Here is a 25561-nt window from a genome sequence, read left to right on the forward strand (position 1 = left end):
AAGAAGTATCATTAATCATCCTACTTTACATGAGGAACTACTGAAGTAACAGAGTTAAGTGAAAGACCTAAAGTAGGACAGTTAGGAAATGTAAACGCCAGAATTTGACCTCTGTATTCTTTTCTCATACATGAACTCCACATTTTCCTTGCCTTTTGCCAAGTACTTGATTAATAAATTTTGAGTAGTTACACAAACCTAATACTCCTTAATTTTTTTTATTGATCATGATCTGTGTATAGAGAGGACTAAGCTGTGTGCAGTAATGATTTTCCTATGCAAATTCCCATTTTATTTTGTAAAAGTAAGAACCATCATGGAAATGAAATTCTGGTGTCTTACTTTCTGAAAATTCTTTATTTCCATCCATCCATCCATCTTTAAGGAGTTCCTTTGTGATAACAGTGATAGATGATGAGAATATGATAGTAAACAAGACCTAGTCCTTGTAAAAAAAAAAAAAAACTTAATGGAAGTCAGGAAGAGAACAAAAATCCATTTATATTTCATCATATATTCACCTTCCTAAAGGCAGATTAACTCTCAAGAAGGCAACCAGTTCTGCAATTCAGATTGTAAGAATAAATTTTACTTCAAAATAGAATTTAATTTGCTTAATTTGTTTTAGTCTGTTTTCAGATTAGTTTGGATCTAATTAATGCATTAGGTATTATTAGATAACAGTTGCTTTTCTCTGTTAGCCACTTTTGCCAAAAGGGAATGAGTGACAAAATCTTGCATAAATTCAAGGGGAAGAATAGTCTGTTTTCTGTGGCAATATATATTTAGGGAGGAATATGTAGAACTTTTGAGTGTTTCAAGATAATGAAATATTCTCACAAATGTTCTTACAAAAAATATCTTTTGAGTAGGTTGCTCATTCTGTTGGCCCAGAATTAAGTGGAATATTATGTAAGCCTTTGCATTATTATAATTTTATCATATTTATGTTTTAAGCAACATTAAAGCAATATAGGGAAGTTTTCAATATTCCTTTTCCAGTAATCTAATAAAATGAGCAATTCTTTTTATCTCGATTTTAAGGATTTCCCCAAATCTTTGTCCCTAGACAATGTTTATAGAACTATGTGTTATTTATTCACATTTATCATATTAATTATACTTAATATGTTTAAAACATGACACTCAACAGTTCTTAAGGCAATATTTTCTTGCTCAATATTTTCTTCATATGGATTTTTAGTAATTCAAACTTCACTGAAACTGATACACCAAATTTTATCAGATCTTTCTCTTATAGAGTTCAAAAACCTCTAAATTTTGACACTTGTTTTTTTGGTGGTGTGAGAGATTGAACCCAGGGTTTTGTGCATGCAACACAAGTACTCTACCAACTGAGCTATGTTCCCATCCCTATAGTTTGACTTAAAAATTGTAATTTCTATTTTACCATTTCTTCAGTTTCTTTGATTTATTTGATTATTTCCTTTATATGTTAAGATCAACTAATATTTTTCTGCTCTTGAACTTTTCAGAAATATTATTTTCCAGGTAGATTGTATCAGTGTACATAGTCATCAGGAATAAATAAGATTGTGAGTTTCTCCGCAGCCTCAAAATAGTAGTTTTGTTCAATTTTTTATGTTATACTGATTTTCAAAAATAGCTGATGATAAAATGAAACAAACATACAAATGCAATAAAAATATTTTTAAAATAAGATATTAAAAACATTGTTACAGTAAATATATAGCAATAACCTCTTTTGTTAAAATTTAAGTTTCTATCACTCTGAATGAAAGAGTACATTTTCTATTTTATTATCATATTTGTGAATTCACTCCTTATGACTTTTGTCCATTTGTTGTCTGAGATCAAATGATTTGCTCTTTATTTTGTATGAATCATTTATATAACACATTTATTGAAAATGTTTGCTGATTTCTGGTATAACTATACTTATTGTAAAAAATCTCATCAAGATTTGTGACTATGATTTGGTGTATTTGCATTTGCAAATAGTAATTTACTTTTAAAGTTATTCTCATGTAATTTTTACATGAAATGCCTATTGATTTGTAATCATAGATATTAATTGTGTTCATATTCTATCAGAGCTGTTATAAACTTATAACAGCTTATAACTCCATTCTATTTTTCAGACTATCATCTTCTTATCATTTTAACTGAAGTCTCTTCCTAACTAGTATATCTCTTCATATTTCTTTTAGACATGCCACCCTTATTTTCATTTCTCTTAATAAGGGAAATTTTCATATTTTAAAAACATATTTAATGCTTTAATTTTCCAACAGTGTATTTCTCCTCACTTTTGAAGTGTCAACACCACTCTGTGTTCTCAGGTGGTTATGACAATGATGACACACTGACTTATGGAATTAGCATAGACACATGGAAGCTATTTTATGGTACTGACATAACAAGAAACCAGTTCTGGGCCATGATTGAGACCATGAGCTAGTGAGGTTCAACAGTTTCTATTCCACAGAGTGCCATTTTGTCCTAAATGATTGATGACATTCTCTTGCCCTATTCTCCACAGATTATAAGAACACTATTGCAATCTAGAGCTTCTGTAGATACCCGCTTCATTAAGCATGATCCCAAAATGTCATTTAATTTATTTCTTAGATCGAATGTCTCATTAAACTCTAATGAGGCCAGGAGCTACTTTGGGCTGGACTTGTTATGAAGCACTCTTATCTTAAAATTTAGTTCTGTCCCTGTTGGCAAAGGAAATGGACAAGACATTGAAATCAATGCACAGTGCACTTTATCTTTGACAAACTGAAATATTGTTTTGCTAAAATAGGCCCATGGGGTAGAGATTAAAATCAGACATAAAGCAGATCAGTCTAAAGAATGAAATTACAAAAGTTACGCGGCATTTGGTGTGTGTGATTTTATTTTGGCTTATTTTGACAAATAGAATGTGTCTACTTAATTAGGCAAGATACTGACTTCCACTTATCCACATTTGAAAAGTAATATATATATTTTTTTACTTTTTGAGTTATACAAGATGAAGTAGGGTATGAGCAATATTCTTTCAATTTTTGATAAAATGTATAACTCAATAATTGTTTTTCTCACCTTATAAAACAGTTGTATACCACACAACAAAATGACCTTGTAATAATTTTATTTTCCCTTCATTCCCCATTGTACAATTAGGGGCATAAGAGGTTGGTGTGGGTAGGAGATGGAGAAAGGAGCTGAATCCTTCAGTAGATCAAATACTTTGTGAATAAGGAATTAAGTGTTAACTTTGGTCATTAGGGCTATCATAATACAAGTTGTGGATGCTTCCTTAGTGTTAGAATCACTCTGGACCTACTGATTTTTCTTTCCCAATTCCTACATCCTGCCAGTCTATCACTGCCACATTATACTCTCAGATCATAACCCCATGTACCCTTGCTCTAATTCCACATCTGAATTTATAGAACTCTGCTCTTCTTTTGTCTTTTCTCTGAGTCTTTATACAGCATACTAGAGAGCTACTCTGCTGTCTAATACCTTGTAAATAAATAGTGTCATATTGTTGTATGCTGTTGCCTAAAATATCTTGTGTCTGCAGGCTCTTGCTTCGCAAAATGTTATTTCTCTATCTAATCAGATATGAAACTTTGAAAATTTGGCCACTTTTTGAATTATCACTGTGAAATACTGTTAGGTGTAGATAAAATCATCAGAAAATGAGAGGGTGGTAAGACAGTTATTTAATAAACATGGTCAATGTTTATTAACATTATCAGTGTATTTCAGGGCATGTAAAAAATAATCATGATTTCATGTTAGCATTTTGTAGAGTATTTAAGAAAAAGATATGTGAGATCCTTTGGATTGTGTTTTTGCTTAAATCATCAGCTGCATGAGTAGGGATGCCCAATTTCAGTTTGTTTTGTTTAAACAGCTGACTTTATTTTTATCATAGTGATTTTAAGGCAGACCCAATCAAGTTCCTATTTTTCCCTTTCTTGCTGAAGAAGTAATGATAAACTGGGTGGCATTAACTAACATGAATCCATTTTTTCCCCAAATTGTTGTTATGGAAGATGAAAGCAGTCTTAGGTGGATGGGCTAATTCACAGGAGTCCTAGGAGTTCCTGATTTTTTAGTCCTTCCTCTGTGAGTAAGTACATGTGGGATATTAGGCATACTTATAGAATTTCTCAGGAGTAAGCTCCTCCTGTGAAATAACTTTGGTTATATTATTCAAATCTGCTTCATTAAGACTATTTCTAAAATTAAATGAGATAATCCACCTAGTCAGTACTTTGCTTGTTATAAAGCAGGAACATTTGTGGTTTATCACATTATGTAGCCTTTTGAATTTGTAAGTAGGAATTTATTAGCTAAGTAGTTGAAAGTAATGTTTAGCAATATTCACCATTATACAGCCATTATTATTGCTTAATTTTGTGTCCATGTTGTAAAAGAAGAGTTGAAATGTATAGCCAATGTGGTTTTGGTCAGTGATATTTAGAATATGCTTTATATAAATTACCTTCACTGTAGAGAAAGGAATTGTACATAGTTTCTTATTGAAGCATATGAACTTTAACAAGGCAACCTAAGACTAATCACCAAGATATGAAAAAAGTGTTAAAATTTTAAAAAGTGTAGACGTGTTTCAAACTATAACTTCAGTTGAAAACATAGATCACATTTTCAATTCACCAAATCCAAGTAGATTGTTTCCTTCTTTATTTTTCTCCCTTTCTATGCTACTCATCATAATCTCTTAAGAATGTTTCTATTTTCACTTTGTTCCCAAGATTAAGAAATGCATTTTCATTGAAATGTTAAAATATGCATACTATATGGCATTATGGTGTTAATATCATTCAAGACTAACAACTAAGCCAGTTCTTTCATTTTCTGTCAAATTGCTTTTAGTTACCAAAGCCACCTAAATACTATTATATATCAGGTTTTAGAATTTTGCTTTGCTTTATAAGAAGCTAAGATGCAGCAAATATAAACATGTTTCTAATAACTTGTAACTACATTAAATTTTAGTAAGGGGGGTAAATATTCTTGGGCAATATGCAAATGTATTCTTGATTTACTATAGAGAATCATTTTGTTAAAATGATTGTATTTTCATTTTCACTAATTCATTCAATAAACAATTACTAAAAATCTCCTATAAATCAGATATTTGAGGATACAATGATAAATACTGTGTAATTCCTGCCATCTAGAATCCCACATTATGACAAGGGAAACAGATATCTAAGCAATTATAGTTTAGCATAACCTCAATACCATGGAATGCATTGGACATGGCAGTCAACTCCACCTATTAAAGTCCAGGACCATTTTACTGAGCAACTGGCTTTGATCTTGATCTTGAAGTACGAGTAGAGGATTGCCTAGTATAAAGGAAACTGTATAAGTGAAGGCAAATAAATGTGCAAAAACTGGAATCATAAAATATTCTAACACCTGTAGACAACATAGGAGCTAATTGTATGAACACAAAGTCAAGTCTTTGAACACCACAGACTAAATTATATTAATTGTAGAATTTGAATATTACATGCTTTCACTGAAAAGTAACAACCAAATGTATTTGTTTTTTGTGTGTGGGGGTGCTTTTATAGTGTTAAAAATTGTAATATCTTGGACTGTAGTTTAATGGTAGAGCACGAAATTCCTGTGAGGGATGCCGTGTGCGTGTGCGCGCGCACACACACACACACACGCCCCTGCACACAAATTGTAATATCTTTTCTTCCTAGAAACTTCTTTTTTAAAAAGGCATTGATTCTTACTTTTAAAACCTCTGTTATAAACTTGGAGATTAAGTTCTGTTTTTGTTGAGTTATTCAGATTTTTTTCTACAATAATAAGCATGGTTTAGATAAGAAATGCTTAACTTAGTGAAATTTTAGAAATTCCAGTAATGAAAATGATGAAGTTGGTTTAGCCTCCTATAATCTTGCTTAAGAAAAAAATCCCCTGCTATTCAATTTATATATAGCATGCAATCTAGATGAATAGGTTTTTTTTTAATAACAACATGAATGAAAGGAAATATAATGATCTCATCAAATCTGTCTCCTTCTGAGAGACAGTGGCCTTCTGGTCTTCCTCTCAGCATCCTTCTAATGTAGTTTTCTTGGATATTAGATGGTTTTGTATCATTGAATCTTGGCAGTTTATTGCTTTAGAGCCCTTTTACTGAGTTGGGTCAACATTCCACATTGAGATTTTTCTTCCCTAGTCATGCAAGAATTCAACTATTATTAACAGTGATATGAATCATTCATGTACACTAAGAGGGTAATAGGTTCCAGTTGTTTCAAAAACTGTTAATTTCTAGTTCTAACCATGAGTAGCTCTGTGAAGCAAATCATATCACCATCTGTGGAAAAAAGAAATGGGAATTAAGTTCTTTTTTCAGTATCAGCTGTGCGTTCATTGAAGATGAATGCTAAGGAGATAAATCCTCTACTGAGTATTCTGTCCTTTATCCAAAAGGGCATTGTATACCCATTTAGCCTCAAAATTGTATAGTAACATACTGCATGGTAGTGTGTGAACCCCTGTATTTTCTATTAAAGACTGTGAGATGAAAAATGGGGATTAAACTGCTCTTTTATTCTGTTAAACAGCCGCTACCCTTTAATGCCAGATTAAAACACATTTCCATAGTGTGGATATTAACATACCTATACAGATGGTCTCTGGCTTACATGGTTCGACTTACCAATTTTTTGACTTTCAGATGGTGCAAAAGCATACAAGTTTGGTGGAAAGTATGCTTCCAATTTTGTATTTTGATCTTTTCTTGGGCTAGCAATATACTATAAGAGAATCTGCTGCATTGCTTGGCAATGGAAGCAAGATGCAACTGCTATGCAGCCAGCTGACCACAAAGGGAAACAACCTCTACTCAGCAGTCTACTGTGTTGTGAAGCACAACTTGAATAGATTGGATATATTTCATGCATTTTTGGATGGAGACATTTTCAAATTATGATTGATTTATTGGCATGAAACCCCATCACATGATGAGGAGCATCTGTATAAACATACATGCATTTATACAAAGGCCACCTGTACTTATATGGCATACATATTAGTGTTGACAGCGAGGAAAAATTAGTCTATAGTTTACATACTTGAAAAAATTAGTAATAATTAACTAATATAATCATAGTAATTACTGTTTTCTAATTACACAAAGAACATACTAATATATTTTTTGTATTAATGTAAACTCTATGAAATGAAAGTCTTCCAGACAATATCCATCCCAGCTCCATCCCAGAAATCACTTGTTAGGAGTGATGTGGTCAGGGTCAGTGGCACACCCCATAATCAATGCTTCTCAACAGGATGAGGAAGGAGGTTCAGAAGTTCCAAGCCAGTCTAGTCAGTTCAGCGAAAACCTGTCTCAAAATAAAATCTTAGGTAAGGGGTGGGAATACAGCACAGTGGTAGAGTACTTGTGGTCAACGCCCTGGGTTCAATGCCCAGTAGAGGGAAAAAAAAGTATTGTGATGTTATTGTCTCTTTCTCATCACATACACACACAGAGATAGACAAATTTTGTTTTGCCTTTGCATAATTGTACAATATATCTTGTTAGTCAATTTTTAACTTAAATACATATGTTTTGAAGATCTTTCCTATCAATAATACAGTCAAACTCTTTCTTTTTGTACTGAAAAATATATAACAAACTGGGTGTATCAGAGTGTATTTAAGCCCTAAACTCCTGATAGATATTTAGGTTGAATCCAACTTTTCTCTAACAATAACACTATAAAAATAACTTTTCCTAACAATAACACTATAAAAATCCTTTTTAAAAAATATTTGTTTTTTTTAGTTATAGGTAGACACAATATCTTTAATTATTTATTTTTTATGTGGTGCTGATGAGTGAACCCAGTGCCTCACGCGTGCTAGGTAGAACGCTCTACCTCTGAGCCATAAACCCAGCTCTATAAAAAATCCTTTTATTGCCTTTTTCTTTAAGTTATTATTTTTTAAAAAATGTTTTTGTTAACATATCATAGTTATACCTAATATTTGGGTTCATTATATTCCATGCATACATGCATGGAATATTATGTGCTCCAATTCAAATTAAGTCCAATTCCAATTCAAATTAATTCAAAAAAATCCCCAGTGCTTCCTTTTTCCTCTCCCTTCTTCCTTCCCTCTCTTCCCTTTCCTCTACTGGTCTTCCTTCTATTTATTTATTTTTTAAATTAGTACTTTATAGGTATACATAAAGGTGGAATTCACTGCTTTATAGTCATACAGGTACATAGCATAATTTGGTCAATTTCATTCCACAGTTTCTCCCTTTTCCCATCTCCTCTCCCTCCCCCTCAGTCTCCTCCTTCTACTTCCCTGGTCTTTCCTATAATTGAAAATGTTTTCTTCCCAAACATACAAATAAAAATTGATAGTCAAATCCTGAGAGCAATATTATACTATGTAGCAATTGAGCGTTTTTTGGTTGTGTCACAATTCATCCACTGGACTAATTTGCTGAAAAAATGTTAAACAGCCATATCAATCCAAGAACTGGTAGATTTACTTGAGGGATGTAATGTATATTTTTTCTTAGTGAGGAATGCTGTTATACAAATATAGATACCAAAAGGCTTTTAACAAGAATCTTCCTGAAAACCATCTTTTCTATGATATTCACTATATTAAAGATATTTTTGGTCATAGAGAAGATAAACTTGTTAGCTTTTGCCTCGCATTTTCTTAAAAAAGCAACAAATGTTAAGAAAAGAAAGGGGGAAGGAAAAAAAGAAGAATGAAGCTGTGAAATTTGTGTGATCCTGGTATCTATGTGGTACTGAGTTAATATTAATCAATTCACAGAAAACATTTATACTGGAATATGGAGTAAAAAGCTAAGGATAAAAATTAAATATAAGGAAAAGTATAGTCATACAGGAAAAGTATTCCAAGCTTTAATAAGTAGAACCCAAGCTATACCCATCATCATCACCTTTCCTATGCACCCTTAATCTTATCTGTAGAGACATTCAAGACCACATTAAAAACTATGGGATTAGTTCATATCACTTCAAATTTATCTTGTTTCCTCAGAACATACTGAAAAGATAAGTACAAAACATCATACAAACTCCATCCCCTACTTAAGTCCTTTGGCCCCTGCTTTGGAAGCTCACCTGCTGTTATAAGAAATAAGAAAAAACTCCTCTGTTCCCTGGTTTCTTGTGGATAGTTGCCCTGACACTATCAGGATCCCACTCCAGAGCTATTTTGCAGACCCTTTCATGTTTTGTCTTGCATCTGTATTCTAGGCCACTAATTCTACCAGATTCACATTTATTTTCCAAAAAAGATACTGTTCTGTCCCCACCCTGAGTAAATGAGATTTTTTTATCCCATTATCCCCCATTCATTTCCCTACCTAAGCAAATTTTGCTGACACTTTCATACAGGGTTTCATTTATACTTTGTTTTTTCCAATTTCAACAACAATGCTCACATTTTTGACAAAAAGAAATTCAGGATTTCTGAAAATTTAGAGTTGGGTGTGCTCTAGGAATACAAAGAACAGAACTCCCAATTTCTGTTTTGAGGTGTTAGTACAAGTTTTTCTCATGTAAAATGACATTTGAGCTGATTCTTCCATGTAGCACTATAAAACATGCACATGTGACAAACATCTAATAAGTTGTATAAATAATGTCAGTTGTTATTATGATAAATCTTAGGTGTATGTATATTTTATTTCACTGTTTTCATTTGTTTTATTGATGATCAAGCCCAGAGTCACTTTACCTACTGAGCCACATCCCCAGTTTTCTTTACTTTTTTATTTTGAGACAGGGTCTCACTTAGTTGTTGAGGCTAGCTAGCTTCAAACTTAGGATTCTCCTGCCTTAGCCTCCAGAGTTGCTGGGATTACAGCTGGGAGCCAGTGTACCCTGCCATTCCATTGGTTTTTTTTAACTTTAATATCTGGAAGAAATACAAAAAAATTAAATATTCCGTTTCAGTATAAGAAAAAAATCAAGCCAAATGTAATTGCTAGCAAAAAATTTTCTTATCTATGGCATACTGTAACTCATACTTACAAAATTATTTGTTAAAATTAGAATAGGATATTTTAGACTTCTTCTAAGTATAGACTTCTAGTAGAGAGTCTTCAGAAGAATTATACCTTCATATAATTTGTTGAGTATATATGGAATTAACAAACTAATGTAGTATAAGGTATACATGAAAAATCATTCCTGTGCTCTGCAGGTTCTTTTTTATTTACACACTGGGGATTGAACTAGCATGTGCAATATAACTAAGCTTTATTCCAAGCCCTTTTTATTTTTTACTTTGAGACAGGGTGTCACAGGGATGCCAAGGCTGGTCTCAAACTTATGGACCTTCTTCCTCAGCTCTTAGTAGGATCTTCTGAAAACAAGTCGAAGTCATGGAGAAATAAATATAATTTTCTTTTAAAGTAAAACTTGAAAACTTGATGCTATATTTAATATCTTAATGATTTCTATTATAGACAGTAAGTATATAAAGCTGGCATGGTAGCATAAGCAGATTACTTTGAAGGTACATTAAAAAGTTATAAATGTAAATATGAAAAGGGAAATATGTATTACAAGTACTGTTGTCAATTTTAAAAATCCCATCCTTGACACATTTTATTATGATAGTACAAACTCTATATATATATATATATATATATATATATATATATATATATATATATATAGTTATTTATGTAATCTTATCCTTCCCTCCCCTTTCCTTTATTTTACTCTAGCTTTCACATTTGAGAAAAAAACATTCAACCTTGGAGTTTCGGATTTTGGCTAATTTCACTTAACATGATATTCTTCATTTCCACCCATTTACTAGCAAATGTCATCATTTTATTCTTTTTAGTGGCTGAGTAGAATTCCATTGTTTATATATTCCACAACTTCTTAATCTATCCCTCTATTGATGGGCATCTATCTGGTTTGCTTTCATAATTTTCATTAAAAAAGCTATTGTGAATTGTGCTGCTATCAACGTTGATGTGGCTGTGTCTCTGTAGTATGCAATTATAGATCTTTCAGGAAAATACCCAGGAGTGAGATAGCTGGATCACATGGTGGTTCCATCCTAGTTTTTTGAGGCATCTCCAAACTGCCTTCCAGAGTAGCTGTACTCGTGTGCAGTCCCACCAGCAACATAACAAGTGTTCCTTTCTCACCAGCGTTTACTGTTGCTTGTGTTCTTGATCATTGCCATTCTGACTAAAGTGAAACTCCAAGTAACTTTTCAAGTTGTGTACAACTTGGCCGACTGCAGACATATATATATATATATATATATATATATATATATATATATGCAGACATATATATATACTGCAACATATATATATATATATATATATATATATATATATATATGTTGTTGATAGACCTTTATTTATTTTTTATATGTAGTGTTGAGAATCGAACCCAGTGCCTCACACATGCCCCCCTTGACACATTTTTATACTTAGGAATTCACATTTAAAGTTACAATGAAATTCATTGAATAAATATGACTAAACATATATATACAACTTTATATGTTCTTTCGTCAATAAAACAAAATGTATATAAATGGAAGTAGAATACTAAAGAGAAATTAACCTGATAAAGTTAAATGACTACCAGTTGTAGTTTCATTGCTATCCCATGATAGACTTCAGATTTCTGCACAATCATTTTTCATCTTACTCTCCAACTGAATATCTTTTATAGATGTCAGGGTGATTAGATTTACTGTCTGCAAAATACTCATCATTGAGGAATTATAGACCACTTAGAAGATTGGCAAGGACAAGTTAAAACTGAAAATAGGTCTCTCAACAGGCATGCAAAATCATAGCTGTGATTCCGTAAATTTTCAGGGACAGTTTCCTTTCATGATAGGGGAACATTTATATTTTCACATTGTTTGCAGACTAAATACTTGGAGCAGAAAATGACTCCAGTATTTATTTGCAAGGTGCATTTGTTTTATAATGCATTATCCTCCTTCAAAGACACACCCCACTTTCTATCAGAATATTTCTTTGCTGTGCATGGGGTTCAGTTCTGTTCAAACTTCTAGGATTCTGGTACTTTCATACTTTTCACCTAGAGAAGTGAAAGTTCTGTTTTTAAAAATCCTGAATACATATAAGTTTCATTTTGACAAGCCTCTTTTGGTCTGACCTTATCAGTGCTTAGAAATTTTAGAAGAAAAAAATCTAAGATGACCTTTAATGTCATTATTTAACTTGGATCTTGAGGAGAGTAAAAAAGGAACAATTTGAAGATGAAGGTTTACTGGTAAACACTTCTGTTCCACCATCTGCTCCCCGCCACCCCATAGCAGAGTTAAATAGGAATAAGATACCAAGATGGGCCAGGGGGGCCAAGGTACAATGGGGATGAGGAGATAGCAGGGGAGGTGGCATGGGAGCAGATGGTATCTGGGAAGAGAGCCACTCCATGGCACTGTTGGCATGGTTACAAACAGGTAGATGTAGTAACAAGCTGTGCCAATTTCTGAATTTTCAAAACTTCACTTTGTGGCTTCTGGCTTCAAACTTTACTCATTTGCTGTCATATAGCTTCCCCTATTGCCAGGAGTTCTTAGGAAAGCACTCTTCTAATACTGCCTAAAAGCTATTTAAAATTGTTTCATATGCGCATATTGTAATTAACCTGAAAAAATGCAGGGAAGAAAGTGTTCATTGTCTTGGTCCTCACATGAGTAATAATTTGTGCATGTAACAAATTCAATAATAATGTAAAATCTATTTATATCACTGGAGCAAATACTGTTAAAAACAGTTTGGTGTATTATTTTTTTGCTTTTTTACATTCAGTATGTAGGATTCATATGAGCATTTGTTTGTCTCATCTTTAGTTGAATTTCTATTTTTCATTAAAAAAAGGAAAGAAATGGCCTAATTTAAATTGAAATAGGTTCTTGGCTAAAGTCTTATTTTTCCCTAAAAATGCATCCATTGCAAATGTTACTGCCATTTCTAGTGCCTAAAGTGTCCTTGGAGGATATGCATAGTGAGTCAATTTGAAGTTTGTGGCCATATGGCATGGTTGATGCAAAAACATTGTAGTGGGTCAAACTGTGTAATTTCCGATACTTCAAAAATTTTAAATTATAAAAAAGCAATTTTGCATGGTTCAAATTGATATAAACTTTTTATGTTGAATTTGGATAAAAATAAACAATAAATTTTAAACCATGCACATGTATGTTTGATCTTGCAGCTAAATAAAGATGATACAAAATTTTCTAAGCCTTCAGAGTACCGTTCAACTAAAAATACTATTTGCACAGGTGTGGAGGTTTGTCTCTGTAAAAGTGCTCTGAGAGCATTGGTTGATATACAATTTATTAAACAAGTTTTTTTTTTTCCTTATGGATCTACTCAGAAGTAACTTTGCAGTACAACACTAAAAATTTTCATTCGACAGAGAAGTTAGGGTTTTAGTTAGCTGTACAATGTCCTTTTTTGTTTACTAATTCATATGCTGGTCACTGGAATTTCATGTTCAAAATTTAGTCCAAAGTAACAGTATTAAAATTTTTCACAAATAAACAAAATGATTCTTTTTTTTTCCTTTATGAGGCTGTTTTCAGATTGGAATGAACTGGTTCTATAAAGTATACACATTATTGCTATTAATTATCTCTCTCAGTGTTAATGTGAATAGTGTTTTAAACAGATGAACATTGAATTGGGATTTGTGCCAAAGATTTATGTTTTGATGAAGTTTTTCCAACAGTTTAGTAATTGTTAATTACATTTCAGTAGCAAACCTCATTGTGGTACACGGAAGAAAATATAATATTTGAAAAATTTCTCATCCACATCCAGGCTATTCCTTTATTTTGTTTCCTATGTTGGTATTTGAAGAATACAAGGAATAACTAGATTTTTAAACAGAAAAGGAAGTGCTCCTCAATGAGAATATTTCTGACTAAAGTATATTATCCAATATAGAGAAATTAAAATTGATTTTTAAAGCAAGTACACATATTAAATATGAATTTTCTCTGGGATTTCTCCTGAATTTATATCAACAAATCTGATAAAGTGTGAGTTTTTAAAGGAAGGTCAGAAAGTCATATAATCAGTCTTTGTTCATTTGCATGCTTATATTAAAGCACAATGCTAGTATATGTGACCACTGAGTTCGGAGAAAATTATCTAGACATTATAGTTTGTTTTGTGGTTTGTTTCTGCTTTGTATTATGATGCAAAAGGATCTCAATTTTGTTCTTTTCTTTAAGCTTTGCTTAATTCTGGGTTGTAAGTGCATTTTTATGTTTTAAAATTAACAAATTTTACTGTTTTACATGTGGTTCAAATATTCACTCAAATTTTTAGATAATTTATCTAAGTGTCTTCTTGCTACCTGTAGATTCACCTCCAACTTTGCCTCCCTAAATTTCAGCTCACTAACAGTATTGCTCTTATTTTCTCAAACACATGTGATACAAATTGACTTATATCAGTGATTTTTTTAAAGACATTTTATCTCCCGCTGCTTTCTTGGACAGAAAATGGCAGCTTATTTTATACCATTGTTCAATTATTTTAAAGTCAAATACTGTCAATTTGTCATTTATTTTGATATGTTTTATTTGATTATATATATTTCTCCACATGCAATTGAATAGATCAAGTTAAAAATGTTCTTGACAATTTCATAGTGCCTTTCTCCTTGTTTTATTTATTTGTACCTGTTACTAATACATGTATCATGAATGATCATTAATAATCATTTATATGATGGGCTATAAACCCCATATTTCTACTGAATTAAGTCAACAGTTTCCTACCACTTATGATCCATAACATTAAGCAGCCTTCAACTCTTTTAAATTTACTTGTTTCATCCATAGGATCAAGTATGTGTTGAGGGAAGAATTTTCAAAATAGCAATTAAAGAAGCAGCAGTCACATTTTCGTTTTGGTTTTCTCGGTCAGAAAACAGAGATTGAAATGGCATAAAGTAGAGGAAATTATTAGTAATTTGGTTTCCTTTTTTATTGTGAAATTAAATGAAAACCACAAGGATAGATAAGTCTTGACTAGCAAGTGGAGTAGCATGTACTCATGAAAAGCAACTATTTCCTGATGAAAAATTAGACCCTTACTAACTGTAAAACCTGTAGTTATTTCATTTATTTGGGGTATGCTGTTATCCTGATTGTTAGTTATTTGTTTTTGAGAATATCAGTTTGCAACATTTGCAAGTTTTCAATTATACCATGGTGACTAATGTCAGTGTTTCTAATTACTACAGATTTATTCAGAAAAATTATGATATGGTCTTTCTTAGGTATTGTTAGGTCACTTAGTATCTGCTTAATCTTTTTACACTTTAATAAACTAAAGGAAAGATTGAGATCATTAGAAATCCAACTGTAATTTGGCATTGTCGAGATTAAGGACGGGATTATGGTCATTAGGAACAAAATGGTTTTATTTATGGACTGAGAACAATGAGGCCCATCAATAAATCACTTTCTGCCTCTAATGATCCTACTTTTCCCTAATTGTGTTCAAATCCAACAACAACTCATTTTCTTCTTTCATTCTGAAAAGGAAGATCGTTAAAACAAATACTTCAGGTTTGTGTTGCTTTTGATTCCTTGTATTTTGGTTTGTATTCATGAATTCAGTAAAATAACTGATATGTCTTTTAAGAGAAATATGCAGTGTTCCCTCCTGATTTATCAACATAGTTTTTGGAAAAGAATAGATTTTTTTTACATTAGATGAGCTCCAATATAATTGGCATCTTAATTCTTATACAAGTCATTCATTTTTGAGAGAGATACATGTCTTATAAAATCCCTGACTCATAATATCTGAATGTGCTGAGAATTGAAATTTATATCTGTTGTTGGGTGTTCTGCCATTCTTTGCCCTTATGGTAGGAAATAACCCATCTCCCTATAATCAAGTTCCTTCAGAAATCAATTATACTTCACTAGATATGAAGTGTTGACTATGGACTGGGGCACTCTGAGTGCCTACAAGGCATACACCCTGGCACTTATACTCTTGACATTTCAGATTGTGGTTACCGTGAATAAACTGTGCTTGTTCTCCAACGTTTCTATATGGGGCAGTTGTACTTGTTAGTACTGTTATTTACTTCAGTTAAATATTATGTGTACTGGGATGGCATTGTGGCTCAGTGGTAGAGCACTCACCTAGCACTTGCAAGGCCCTGGGTTCAGTCCTTAGCACCACATAAAAATGAATACATAAATAAAGGTATTATGTCCAACTACAACTAAAAATAAATATTAAAAATTATTATGTGAACCAAGAAATCATTTTAGAAAAAGAAAGATGGATCATTGTTACAAAAACAATGTTAACTTCTTTGGAAAAATCTTGTCATTTTAAATTTGCTCTCTGATATGACTAAACAAAAGATATGGACCAATTCCAAAAAAAAAAAAAAAAAAAAAAAAAAAAAACTTCTGTTATCAGATTCCTTCATAAAGGTTTAAGTTTTAAGAACTTAAATAACTCTAGAAACCCGTACATTTTGTATGTGCGTTATGTGCCAACAAGGCTCTGCTGGGAGCCAATCAGGGGATCCTAACTCATATAGGAAACCTTAGCTCCACATCAAAATAATACATCTCCTAGTCATGTCTAATATATTAAAAACTTTATTGCTGCGAGCCCATATTCAATAAATATGTTAACTATAATCTAAGTTCTATCCTTCTTCTTTCCAATATACTGTATAAAACGGACCTTTGCAATTTATTTTTTCGTGGTACTGGAAATCCAACCCAGGACCTCTTCTATGCTAGGTAGAATTCTACAATGAGCTACACCCTCAATCAAGTCATTTATATCTCAAAGATTCATTTCACCACCTCTGTAAGATAAACACCCATAGGCTGTTACCATTTCACCCAATTAATAAATATATGTGTGTATATTATATGTATACATAAATATATGTGTGTATGTATATATAAAAAAAATATATATAATTATGATAAGGAGGACTTCCAGTGGTACCCAAGTATACTATGTCCTTGAGGAAAATGTAGCTTTTCTAGAACAACTTCCATTTTTATTAAAGAAAGAAAATTTTGAGCTGGGAAACGTGGAGAGCAATGGAAGAGACTCTAATTCTTATGAGATATGGGAGATTATACATTTTCTAGGACCTAAGAGAAAGAAGAGCTAAAATGTATCATTATAGTCCCAGTCTTTAAATATTTACTCATGTCTGAGTAAATGGAAGAATGGGTTGGAAAGACTTGGAAGTTAGTAGGTATTATTAGTGGAGAATCCTTTCCACTGTAGACTGGGAAATAGCTGATAAAATGTAAGCCTATGAAAATACATACTTCAATAAGAATTATATAATATAATTAAAAACACACCAGGACTTGTTTCTGCAGGGTGATGATTGTATATTTGAAAGCATATAATGTAAATACTGAGATAGTCAATGAAGTCTACATAATTCTGCTTAGTAGGCTGATATTGTAACATGTTCCATCATCTGTACCTTGACGTGGATCTATTGACCTACAAAAATTGCATTTTCACGTACTTCAGCCATTACTTTTATATTCAAAATTCCCTAGAGAATTTTAATCAGGATAAGTATGTGAATGTGTATGTGTGTTGTGTATCTAGCAGTCACATTTAATGGATATAAGTATGTCATAACAATATTGAAAATATGTTAATGTTAAAAATTATATTACATTTATTTATTTATTTTTGTCTTTTTTAAATTGCTTTTATTTTTAGATACATGACAGCGGAATGCATCACAATTCTTATTACACATATAGAACACAATTTTCATATCTCTGTTTGTATATAAAGTATGTTCACACCAATTATGTCTTCATACATGTACTTTGGATAATGATGTTCATCGCATCCACCATCATTGCTAAGCCCCTGCCCTCTCCCTTCCCCTCCCACCTCTCTGCCCTATCTAGAGTTCGCCTATTCCTCCCATGCTTTGTCTCCCTACCCCACTATAAGTCAGTCAATTTATATCAGAGAAAACATTCTCCATTTGTTTTTTGGGGGATTGGCTAACTTCACTTAGCATTATCTTCTCCAACTGCATCCATTTACCTCAGAATGCCTTGATTTTATTGTCTTGTATTGCTGAGTAATATTCCATTGTGTATATATGCCACATTTTTTATTGGTTGCTCAAAACATTACAATGATCTTGACATATCATATTTCATACATTTGGTTCAAGTGGGTTATGAATTCTTATTTTTACCACGTGTACAGATTGCAGGATCACATTGGTTATACATCCAAGTTTATACATACTGCCATACTAGTGTCTGTTGTATTCTGCTGCCTTTCCTATCCCCTTCCTATCCCCCTCACCCCTTCCCTCCCCTCCCTTCTTCTCTCTCTACCCCATCTACTGTAATTCATTTCTCTCTTTTTTCCCCTTTCCCCTCACATCCTCTTATATGTAATTTTGTATAACAATGAGGGTCTCCTTTCATTTCCATGCAGTTCCCCTTCTCTCTCCCATTCCCTCCCACCTCTTGTCCCTGCTTAATGGTAATCTTCTTCTCATGCTCTTCCTCTCTGCTCTGTTTTGAGTCGCCCACCTTATATCAAAGAAGACATTCGGCATTTGTTTTTTAGGGATTGGCTAACTTCACTTAGCATAACATGCTCTAATGCCATCCATTTCCCTGCAAATGCCATGATTTTGTTATTTTTTAGTTCTGAGTAATATTCCATTGTGTACAAATGCCACATTTTTTTTTATCCATTCATCTATTTACAGGCATCTAGGTTGGTTCCGCAATATAGCTATTGTGAATTGTGCTGCTATGAACATTGATGTAGCTGTATCCCTATAGTATGCTCTTTTTAGGTCTTTGGGGAATAGTCCGAGAAGGGGAATATCTGGGTCAAATGGTGGTTCCATTCCCAGCTTTTCAAGGAATCTCCATACTGCTTTCCAAATTGGCTGTACCAATTTGCAGTACCACCAGCAATGTACAAGTGTACCCTTTTCCCCACATCCTTACCAGCACTTGTTGTTGTTTGACTTCATAATGGCTGCCATTCTTACTGGAGTGAGATGGTATCTTAGAGTGGTTTTAATTTCCATTTCTCTGACTGCTAGAGATGGTGAGCATTTTTTCATGTATTTGTTGATTGATTGTATATCCTTCTCTGAGAAGTGTCTGTTCAGGTCCTTGGCGCCTCCATCTTGTGGGGTCGGGCTCCAAATTCCTTAATAGGACACCTATAACACAAGAGTTAAAATCAAGAATCAACAAATGGGACATACTCAAACTAAAAAGTTTTTTTCTCAGCAAGAGAAACAATAAGAGAGGTAAATAGGGAGCCTACATCCTGGGAACAAATTTTTACTCCTCACACTTCAGATAGAGCCCTAATATCCAGAGTATACAAAGAACTCAAAAAATTAGACAATAAGAAAACAACCCAACATGCCACATTTTTTAAATCTATTCATCTACTGAAGGACATCTAGGTTGGTTCTACAGTTTAGCTATTGTGAATTGTGCTGCTATAAACATTGATGTGGCTGTGTCCCTGTAGTATGCTGTTTTTAAGTCCTTTGGGTATAGACCAAGGAGAAGGATAGCTGGCTCAAATGGTGATTCCATTCCACATTTTCCAAGGAATCTCCATACTGCTTTCCCTATTGGTGGCATCAATTTGCAGTCCCACCAGTAATTTATGAGTGTAGCAGACCTTAAACTATACTACAGAGCAATAGTAACAAAATAGCATGGTATTGGCACCAAAACAGACTGGTAGACCAATGGTACAAAATAGAGGACATAGAGACTAACCCACAAAATTAAAGGTATCTTATATTAGACAAAGACACCAAAAACATGCAGTGGAAAAAAAGATAGCCTCTTCAACAAATGGTTCTGGGAAAATTGGAAATCCATATGCAACACAATGAAATTAAACCCCTCTCACCATGCACAAAACTCAACTCAAAGTGGAACAAGGACCTAGGAATTAAACCAGAGACTCTCTGTCTAATAGAAGAAAAAGTAGGCCCTAGTCTTCATCATGTGGGATTAGGCCCTAACTTCCTTAATAAGACTCCTACAGTGCAAGAATTAAAACCTAGAATAAACAGATGGGATGGACTCAAACTAAAAAGTTTCTTCTCAGCAAAAGAAACAGTCTGTGAGGTGAATAGAGAGCCTACATGTTGGGAGCAAAATTTTTACCCTCACACATCAGATAGAGAACTAATATCTAGGGTATATAAAGAACTCAAAAAGCTAAACACCAAAAAGCAAATAATCCAATCAATAAATAGGCCAAGGACATGAGCAGACACTTCTCAGAAAAGGATATTTATTCAATAAATATATGAAAAAATGTTCATCATCTCTAGCAATTAGAAAAATGCAAATAAAAACTACTCTAAGATACCATCTCACTCCAGTCAGAATGGCAGCTATTATGAAGACAAACAATAATAAGTGCTGATGAGGATGTAGGGGGAAAAGTACATTTATTTAATCACCTAATATAATTAGCATAGAGAAAATACTTAGCTATCCATGGCTCTCACATGTTCTGAGCACAATGCAAGATTTACAAAATCATTAAAGTAGGGCTAGGGCTATAGCATAGTGATAGAGTACTTAGTTAGCATGCATAAGGCCCTAGGTTCAATCCTCAGCCCCACAAAATATAAAATAAAATAACAAAAAATCATTGAAGCTATGTGGTCAACACAGTACATGAATATCATTAAGGATATTTCCCCATTCTCTTTATTATTTAGGACTTCATATAGGCATTCTTAGCTGATTAACAATTAAACCATTGAATAGTAAGATGTTTATTCATTTAACACAACAGTTACATAGTTAACTATGTGTAGTGCCCTAAGCTAGGCTGAATGACAAGCACAAAAAGTACCCCTTATCTTCAGCCAGGTAACAGAAATAGAATTTTCTTGATAAAATCATTACAAAATATTTCATGGATTATCTCAAACAGGTCTTCTTTGTTCCAAGTCTTGCAAAGTCAGAATTACATCTGATGGTAAACACTGAAGCAAACATGCTGAAGCAAACATGACTATTCTTTAGATCATATAAGAAAAGGCATTAATCAGAGTCAAACCCATTTGTTACATTTAGGTCAGTTTAAGTCATGCACTACTGTGTAAAACAATTTGTACCCAGCTTTTAAAACAGCAAGTTATTCTTAAGCAAATATTTAGATCCTTAAATTATGTATATTATTAAATCCTTCCCCCAAATTTATGTTAGGAAACTCAGCAGGTTCATGGTAGTATTTTTGCCTAATACTTAAACTTTCACTGAAATAATATGAGAAAATGGGCCTCAGAATTTTGGGGGTCATAGGCTGGATTCTGTTGAATATGATAGAAAATTTGAAAATAATATTTTTGTGAGGAGAGAATTCATGTAGAAAATGAAGTTTGTTGACATATGGTAAATATGACAAGTGAAAACAATATTTTCCAATGTTACTTGTTTCTCTGGTACTACTCATTAGTGTAGGCTCACTTTTTTCTTCCTAAGTTCATACCCTTTATTAGGCAGCAATATCTTGCTAATGGAGAAAAGAAAATGAGCAGTTTACAATTATGTAAATAAGACATAGTTTTTCTATTTCTGAAAACTAATAGAACTTTTCCCCATAAATGAATAAAATCTCAAATGAAATTAGAATCTGTGCACCTCTCTTCTCATTAAAGGGTGACACTAGTAACAATTTGCAAAGAGGAAGCTGTAGAAATGCAATAAAATAAGATTATCTTGGCAAAATTGAGATTTCTCTCTGTATATCATGCTAAAAATGTAGCCGTGAGCTGGTCTTTGCAAGATCAATGAGGGATGTATGCATGAAATGGGATTTGCATATTTAAAAATTGATTTAAATGATGGTTTATAACCCACACCACAGGGAAAAATAATAATGTAATGCTGATGTACCCCTGTCCATTCATGTGTTAAGAGGGCACAGGTGCACTTTTAATTCCCTAGAGATGGTAAGGCTGCTATATGGGTTTTGTCAAAGCTATTTCACTTTATGTTCACCATGGAGATTACGAGTTTTTGTGGTTTTTTTTTTTTTTTTTAATTTGGGATGGCACTTCAGTTTCCCACTAATTTGTATTACTTTAATGCATTCTATCCTAAAAACCTCTTCATTTGTGTTCAGGATATTAGTCATATTCATTAGTTTCTAATTGCATTCTGTAACCTATGGTAGCTTTTGGGACTTCAAACGTAATTGAAGGTTTTAATTTTAACTCATAGAACCAAAGAGTGATATGGTGACATCAGTGTTCTAAGAATTATTTTCCTCTCCCAAGGTATTATGTGAGATAGATTGAAAGCATGGAAACCAGTTGCAGTTGTCTAACCTTTAGGTGATGTGAGCTTTGGAAAAGCCGCAGTTGCAATGGAAAAGCAAAGATGAAAGCCAAAATGTATTTTGAAAAATAAGGATAGATGATACGTGGTAACCTGCTGGATATAGTTAACAAAAAAAGATAGACAGGAAAAGCTAACTGTGTGGTTTTGAGCAATGGCAGCTTGAGAATTGTGAGACCAGCGGGAAAAGAGGATAATCAGAAATTTTCAGTCTCTGGGGGAAATGATCTCTTCGTGTTTGTATATTATGTGTCTGAAGACATGGAACACCAAGTTGGATGTGTTTTATTGTATGTAAGAATAGATGAGTATCCTTCAAATAAGAGATTGGTGATTGGATATATATTTGGAGACCCTCAGCTTATATATAATAAAAATGTCTTCATGCAAGAGCAGTACATTAATATGAAGAGTTTATAAAGAAAAGAGCACAGGGTCTTGGGGACTGTTTCCATCTAAATGGTGGGAAGAAACCTAGAGAACATCAAATGAAACAGATTATATATATATATATATATATATATATATATATATATATATAATCTGTTTTGTGTACCACACACATAAACACATTTAAAATGAAAGAAGTTTGCATTTGGAATTGAAGTTGCTTTATATTACTGATATTATTGGCCTCAAATAATATTTCCATGTGTCAGATCAGGTAGTCACTTAAGTAAAATATAAGAAATCTTCACAGATACCTTAATAATGGTCCCTGGAATTCTTTGTGTTGTATACTAAGGGATTAAAATCAACCATAGTTATTTTTATGAGTTATACAGTTCTACTAAGTGCAGACATTCCTTGTTGTAGAATAGAGGCATTTCTGAAAAATTTCCTATGAAAATTCTACTCCATGCACTGTGCCTTTCTTTCTAAATATTACCTTTATACAAAGAGACTTATGTGAATGAGCCAAAGAGTAGCCTCATCCTTATACCAAGTGCAGTGTCCTTATGGTAACATTTATAATACCATCAACTAATGATTTTTATAACACAAATATTATTTACAAAGAGGCATAACTCATTTGTGTTTTTATAACCACCCTACAAGGTAGGGTGTGTTAATGTTGTTTTCCAAGTGAGATAAATGAGGATCAAAGATGTGTAGGCCTCTTGCCCAAGATTTTATGGAAAGTAAGTGAAACCAAGGTCTTCTGATTCCAAGACCAGCTTTCTTTTTGCTGTTAATGTGCTGTGTTATATTTGTTACATTTCCTAAAGACAGTTGTGAGAGAAACTTTAGAATTTCATCAAAGCAAATCCTAAAGGTATATGATCAATTTGTTCTCTGCTTTAGAGAGTAAAAATCTGTTTAGGCAGTAACCGATATGTTAGGTCACAAGTCTAAAGTAATTGATTACTGGGCTCTTTTGGCACATTTTGAGGCATATTAGTTCTTTTAGGCTTGTGGTTGGGGGTAAATTCCTCTTGAAAGGGTTCTTATTGATACCCTCCAGAGGCATAGAAGAGTTAATTGGCTTACAAAACATATGTGGATTGTACTCTGGGAATAGTTCACTCATCTCTTAACATCTGGATATACTGTTTTATTATTTTTACCATTATGTATTCATAACTGAAAACTATTGCCATTTAAAAAATAAATATAGTATGTCAACAGTATGTATGTAATTAAGAACAATTCACTGTAACTCTGTGACACTTTATAAAAATGTTTTTTGAAAAAGAAAGAAAAAGAAAAGCTTTCAAGTTTTTAGTGCCATGTTAGAAATATCCTAGTGTATCTATGTAACTTATGAATTCAATGTAATTTAAATAACTAAAAAACAATTTTTACAGTAACATGCCATTCACATTTTGAAAGTATTGCCAATTATTTTTACATTATCTACTTTGAAAATATGGGAAACAAAATTATTCAAGAAGTTTCTGTGCATGTCATTCTGAGAACCAAAACACAATTTTTGTCAATCTGCATTCCCCCAGAGAGATAATAAAATATTGCTCTGCTAAAATCTGATTTTCACCTTATGCTAATCATACCCTCTTCCACAGACTTTTCCTACTTCCTTCTAAACATAACCCTCCATCAAAACAAAAAACAACACAAAAACATCCTCCAAGGAAAAACATTACAAAAACACAAAAGCAATTAAAAAAGAAATGAATGTTTATTTATCAGGTAACAGGAGATGAATGTTCATGCCTCTCCATTGAAAATGATGTCCAATCCCACACCTCGGCCTCAGAATTCCTTGGCCTTAATTTCATCAGCATAATTTTTTTTTCTCTCTGTTCTCAGCTTCCCCATAGCATGTAAGCATTCATGTTTGTAATCTCATAGACTATGGCTATCACCAAGAACTTCTCTTTGTGCCTTTCTATCCACAATCATCCTTATATAATTGTTGACTCTTGATCCTGTTTGTCTGTTGCCCTCATTTTGTCTTGAGCTTTACTGTTCATTATTCCCCCCACTTTTCTCCCAACGTGTGTGTTCTCCTCCAGCTGTATTTGCCACACACCCTGCTATTCCTGTTGCTATGTTCCAATTCCAACTTCTGCATAGGTGAAAAAAGTCACACAGTCCACCTGTTGGGATCCATTATTCCTCGATTTGTAACCTTAGGCTCCTAGGGAGTCAGAGGAGCTTTCTATTTAACACTCCCCCCACCACCTGCCAACCACAATTCCAAACCAGGCCTGTTCTCCTCAAACACTAAAGTGCATCCTCCATTATCCCAGATAATTATCTTTTCTCATTCTTGACTGTAAACATGAAGAAAATACCCCTTCCTTTTACTATCATATATCTCAAAGGATACACTTTTCACCCTCCCTTTTACTATTGAGTGTATCAATTTGACTGATATTCCCATGAATGCAGAGACTGTTTTGCTGTTCTCTTATTTCCTTAAATTTTACTATTGTAATCTCATATTTTTGTGTCATTAGCAGATACAAATTATAACTACATGTTAAATTCCAGGCATAAAAGAACTTTCTTTAGGTACCAGGTTCTGCTTGTACTTCCCTTACTTGGAGATGCTACTTATTTAAAACTTCTCTCATTCCTGAAAGACAGTAGAGCACATTGGTTAAGAACAAAGACTAGACTG

The 25561-nt window shown here is 33.0% G+C and overlaps 1 protein-coding gene across 11 annotated transcripts in view; it reads left to right on the plus strand.

Annotated features, from left to right (window-relative positions):
* Window positions 1-25561, plus strand: part of Diaph2 (diaphanous related formin 2) — an 867887-nt gene that overhangs the window by 502981 nt on the left and 339345 nt on the right. The gene's annotated exons all lie outside the window — the stretch shown is intronic.

This window comes from Marmota monax, unplaced genomic scaffold, assembly GCF_021218885.2.
Source record: "Marmota monax isolate L192 unplaced genomic scaffold, Marmota_monax_Labrador192_F-V1.1 WCK01_AAM20220418_F8-fsc00067, whole genome shotgun sequence".
NCBI lineage: Eukaryota > Metazoa > Chordata > Mammalia > Rodentia > Sciuridae > Marmota > Marmota monax.